A 6,244-nucleotide genomic window follows, 5' to 3' on the forward strand; every position below is an offset into this window, starting at 1 on the left:
TCGAAATGCATTGTCTTTATGTATAATTTGTAGATTAGATACGTACATATATCATAAACTAAACGCTTAATTTCGTTACTGTTATATAGGAAAAACCTATAAATATTTTCACGGAGTCTTTATTTGGAGGCTCGAGTCCTTTTGAGTTGCTCTTAAAAAGGACTACAAAGGACAGAAGTCGGGAGAAGTTTTTTAAGCGCAGAGTCTTGTAAAAACGAGCTGTGCCTACATCAAATTCAGACTCGAAGGACTCGAGTTCCTACATGTAAACACTAGAGGCTCGGACATTGCTCGGACAGCACTAGTGTTAATGTAATAAACGGGTGGCCCTGACGCCTCGGCCCCGGAACGGCCCGGTCACGGTGGCGCTCCTGACAGCTCCTGCGTCGGCTCGCTCCGGCCCGCCCCGGTCCGGGCACGGCCCGGTCTAGCGTGAGTCATCCTTAAGAGTTTCCTTTTCTATGACAAATGGTCAAAAATATGCACAGAAAAATAATCGCCTGCTTTAAATGCCGAGAAAAAAGTCGCAACACAGCAAATAAAATGCGTTTGTACGGGACAGCCCGTGGAATGCTCCATATAATATCAGAAAGGATTAAAAAACACTTTTTTTTTTATGAATACTAAAAGAAGAGATTTCGTTCAATGCTTGTAAAACTGTATAAAAATTACAAATAAAATGGTTAGGTAATTTTAGTTTTTACATATATACCTACTCGTATGAATACTCTTCCTTAACAGTCACGTCTTGCCAAGGCTTCCCCTATATAGGTATTTCTGTTAAAATAAAATATGAGTATAAGGAATTTCAACGCGTAGTTCGCGGAAAATATATCGAGCTAAAATATTATTTTTAGTCTAAACTACTTAGGTACTATATCGTGTGGAATATTGTTAACCAACAATAATTAAGTAAATTAGTGAATCCAGCGATCAGTTGCCGTGGCATCGACAAACAACTTGTGCCCCGAAGCTGCTCAATCAATGACTCTGCCAAGAACTTTCTGTGAAAAAGTTGGCGCAGACACAGGGAAAGATTTACATGTTATTGAATTTTTGTGCCCTCGTTAAACAAATTTTAAATATAGAAAGGTACAATGTGTACGCTTTTAGTGATAATTTCTTGCATGATTCTATCATGTTAGAGTAACTACGAATTTGCACGTCTAATGCAAACCAATGAAGCAATTTCTATTCAACTCAGAGAGCCACGCAGACGTAAATCAGAACTAAAGCCCAAAGAGTTTTTCTTTTGTAACCCTTAAAAAACCGGCCAAGTGCGAGTCAGACTCGCGCACGAATGGTTCCGTATCATTAGTTACGCAAAAAACGGCAAAAAATCATGTTTGTTGTATGGGAGCCCCACAGAAATATTTACTTTATCATGTTTTTATTATTTGTTGTTATAGCGGCAACAGCGATACATCATCTGTGAAAATTTTAACCGTCTACCTATCACGGTTCATGATAAACAGTTAGACGGAGAGACAGACGGACAGACAGACGGACAGACAGATGGACAGACAGACAGACAGACAGACAGACAGACATATAAACAGACAGACATATAGACAGGCGGACAGACGGACAGCGGAGTCTTAGTAATAGAGTCCCGTTAAAAGGTAAGTGGGCACTCCACGGCTCCAAATGTGAGGCGACTGTGTCGAGGTTTAATCCACGCAACTAACTGCACATTCAATTTAGAGTCGTGCATAATGCATGTTGGCAGGCGGGCATGGGTTCTGGGAGCATTTGCAGTATCTAATTACGTATTATGCTTTGCCATGTAGACAGGCACGTCTGCCTACGATGAATATTAGATCATGGTCCAGCTCACAGAGCCCGCCCCGATAATTGCAACCCCTGCTAGATTCCTAATTGATTCGATTTCAATGGACTAAGACTAATGTTTCAATCCAATAAACATGGAAACATCTGTACTCCGGTTTTTTTTAAGATTAGAAATTTTCTAACCCAAAAGTAGTGGTAATTATCTTTTTCTTCCTAAATGCCAGGCTCCCTATGATACTTATCTAGGTAATAGTGCGGTACGGTTCAGTTAATAGTTTAGTTATCTACTCAGATTAAATTTGAACATTTAAAAACTAAAACCTACATAGGAGATTTTATTGGGACAAAAAATACAAACTAAACAATAAGAATTAAATTTTGGAGGAAAAGAGACTACCTTTGAAGTTATAGAATAAAATCTGAAAAAAAAACGGGGTATAAATATAATCAATAAATATATTTTAACTTAAATAAGATAATATAAGTATTAACTTCGAACGGGTTCCGAGTTTGGAAAAAGTTTCAAGGATAGTACCTACTTGCAAACAGTATACTGTGTTGCCAAAATAAAAAAGGTTAATTTGTGGGACTTATAAGTCGATGTCGTTGGTTACATTTAGTTCGGGCAATGCCGACCCTCGACCATCTGTGAGTTGAACATGTCGTATTTCCTCATAAGGGTGGGGAAAATGCCGTCATAACTCATGGTTAGTCGGTTCCCCAGTGTGTTGTAAAGATGCCCTTAACACTAGTCTTCGTTTTCTTGAAAGAGCACTGTGTCTTTACAATTTTAACTCTTGGCGTCCCAAAGGAGCGATGTCTACTTTGTGCGCAGATACGAGTAGGTATGCCCTTACATTTGTGAAATTTGTGATTCAAGTTATTGTTTAAATATAAGGCGTATGAATCAATACCTATATGAACGGTGTTCAACTTTTAGGCAAGGGATAGTTTTTTTCAAATGCTTTCATAAATTCTCCGGAAATAGGTAGGTACAATTTTCATGTCTTAAATTAATCACCTACTGATTGTCAATTAGCTGAGCCAAAAGATGAAAATGAATGAAAAGTTATCTTTTGTATAATAAATATTATTCATTTATTACATATTTACACTGGAGGCTATCATTTAAACTGGTTCAACTATAGGACAAAATTGTTCGCAATTAGGGCACATTGTTCATTTTATGTGGCATATGGTAAATTGGCCTATTCTGGCATATATTCATTATTTCAAAAATATTGAATGATAATAAAAGGCTTCGGTGTCACTTAATCTAAACTAAATTAGTATTCTTTAATCTAAACTAAATTAGTATGCTGAAACATAAAAACTAATAAAAGTTACTGGAAACTCCTTTATTGGTGCCACTATCCTAAATTAAAACACCAAAATTCACTGCGATGAGGGTAATTCATGCAAAAAACGTGAAAGAAAACACTAAGTACTTAGTGGGGAACATCTGAAATGGGCAAATTCTTACATCGGCTCCGTGCGGGCTCTAATAGCCCTCACTATTTGCCAGGTGCCAGACTTCCCACGACCCGCTAAAGGTTATAGGGTCTCTTTCACGCTTTTTATTGCCTAAACGCAGTTTGAACTCAATTATTTTTATGGTCGAGCAAATTGCTATTTTGTTGCTTTATCACGATTATTAAGGTGAAATTAGTTTTACGATTGATAGAGGGTTTTATTCGTCCTTTCACTATTTGTTTGTTGGCAGCAAATTGTCTAGTTAATGAGATTGCTCGTTCACTGTAATGGTATTAAAACTGACAACAGATGGCGCTAACAATCGAAAAATAGGTTAGTGTATGGTTTATCTTTACCGTACCTGTACAACAATAAGGCATAATCGCCAACATACATAGTTTTTAAGGAAAGGCAGAGTTTTTGAAAGTATTTTTTTGACAAGTAGTTAGATTTCACTTTGAAAGTGCAACTACGAGAGACGTACCCTTTGCAAAACACTTTGTTCATTGCCGTTTGTGAACGGGTGTCACGTGTCAAAGAGTTTCAAAAGCAGCTACGAAGTATCGCCGAGTGGGGTTCTTTGAAACACCTGGGGCTATTTAAAACAATCCACAGTTTTTGAATAAACTTAAAAATTTTGAAGAAGGTTTCCGATTCGTCGATAGGTAGGTACTTACCTATCAACCTAACCTAACCCTAAACCCAAGAAACCTAAGATTTCTCGAAAACTGCACTGGACGGATTTGTATTGAAATTGTATATCACTTCCAATTCAATCAATTGTTTTCACAGTTGATCCTAATATGGGGTTCTATAGGTTCTATTGTCATGAAGACACTAATTCTGGGTAGGTACCTGAAGAAATAGAGGGCACTCATTTAAGTACCTATAACACCTCTCGGCCCGATTCGAACTTTAAGATATGTCAAATATTACGTTTAGATACGATATGGATAAGATATGTCAGTGCCAAAATTGACGTTTCTTAAAAAAAAATCGTATCTAGACGTAATATTTGACGTAGCTTAAAGTCGAAATCGGGCTTAATCTTTACTTGAAACGTTCACACAATTAGATCAGCAAACGTCACAACCGTATTTTCACGAACGACGAAAATGGAATTGCTAGAGACAGAAAAAAACGAAACAGTTTTATTTAAACGACTGATTTGAGAGCAAACACCTCTAGCGTCAGGGAAGGAGCCCGCATCTTAATACCTACACCTACCTGAAACAATATTCAAAAATAAAAATTTAATCGTAGTATAATACCAATTTATTGTAAAAAAGTCTTTCGTCCCACTCGCGCGCATGCAGCTATCATTTAAAATGAGCGAGCGAACGATAAATAATTCGTTTTCGATATCATTTTGAAACATCAAATGCACGTTCAAGAATCAGGCTTAAACGAGGAACTCGGAAAGAATCAAGTTGTCGTAACAATATTATTTTGAAAAGATTTTTAAAATTCTGTACAGTGAATCGATTTGAGACTTTTATTTTGTTACTCGAACACTTTGCTGGTCAAACGTTGATCTTTTTGCTGGTGTGCTATTGAGAAAAAGGAAAATTATGAACATAAATCCACTGTGGTCAGTATTCGGTAGTTCGGTACCTATTTATAATAAAATTATAGTTTTAGCTACTTTAAGGGATGAAACAATTTTTTAAATTAGTTTCTCAATGGAAAGTTTAAATATTTTCATACCAAATGAAATGTAAAGCTGAGCAAGTTTAGTGGTAAAGTTCTATTATTTCGCTAAATTTACTTATTTAAATTTGGCAGTGATTCCTTTTAACGCTCGTGCAGATGGATTTAAAAGCAGCATTTTTTCCGTTCTCGCATACACATTGCACAATAGCAACAACAACAAATTATTACTATGTTTTTGAATAGACTTGTACGTACACGGGTGAAAAATTGCAGTTTTATAACAAAACATTATTATCTTCCATCAAAAACACAAAACATTCCTTTCGTAGCACGCGCGTCAAATTGGCAGCAAGAAATATTTCGGGCACAAACTTAATTAGCGTGTTTTCTTTGATTACAGCCATCAGTGCACCGGGTGTCTCGAAGTGCGGTCGTCAGCCAGGTGACTCGGTACTCTTACTAAATCACAACATTTTCCTTTGCCGACGGAGATTACTGCCATTCAGCGAATACCTAGTTACTTTATGTGAAATTATGGTTACCTATGATTTATTTCTGGTTTCAGTGACCAACTACTGAGTGACTGTTTTAGGGTTCCGTACCCAAAGGGTAAAAACGGGAACTAAGACTACGCTGTCCGTCTGTCCGTCTGTCCGTCCGTCCGTCTGTCACCGGGCTGTAACTAATGAACCGTGATAGACTTGAAATTTTCACAGATGATGTATTTCTGTTGTCGTTATAACAACAAATACATACTAAAAACAAAATAAAATAAATATTTAAGTGGGGCTCCCATACAATGTACGTGATTTTTTTGCCGTTTTTGCAAAATGGTACGGAACCCTTCGTGCGCGAGGCCGACTCGCACTTGGCCGGTTTTTTATTTATTGTGCATTTTGCTCGTCCGTGACCGGACATGTATTGGTGCGGGCGAGACGCACAATAACTTAACGAAATAAATAAAATGAATCAAATATAATTCGATCTGATGTCAGTAAATCGCTGCAGTCAATCAAAAACACATTTCATTTCCTAGAAGGCATTACTATCAATAAACTCGATATTTCATTGTTGCTGAGATGTTCACTCTTCTTTGTTAATAAACTCCGCGTTAAATAATGGTTTTCATCTCCTGTTGTCAGCAAAACAAATTACTTTATTTTTGGCTCGGAAGCATTAACAGTGAAATTTATCACCTGCGTATGGGGTGCCTGTTGTTGTCATTTTAAGCACCTTACTTTATGTCTTTTCAGCTTAGAGGAAGTGTTAATATTGCAACGTAAAATAATCTATCTAATACCTTTAAACGAGCAATTCTTGTATAATT

Source organism: Cydia fagiglandana, chromosome 8, assembly GCF_963556715.1.
Source record: "Cydia fagiglandana chromosome 8, ilCydFagi1.1, whole genome shotgun sequence".
Lineage (NCBI taxonomy): Eukaryota > Metazoa > Arthropoda > Insecta > Lepidoptera > Tortricidae > Cydia > Cydia fagiglandana.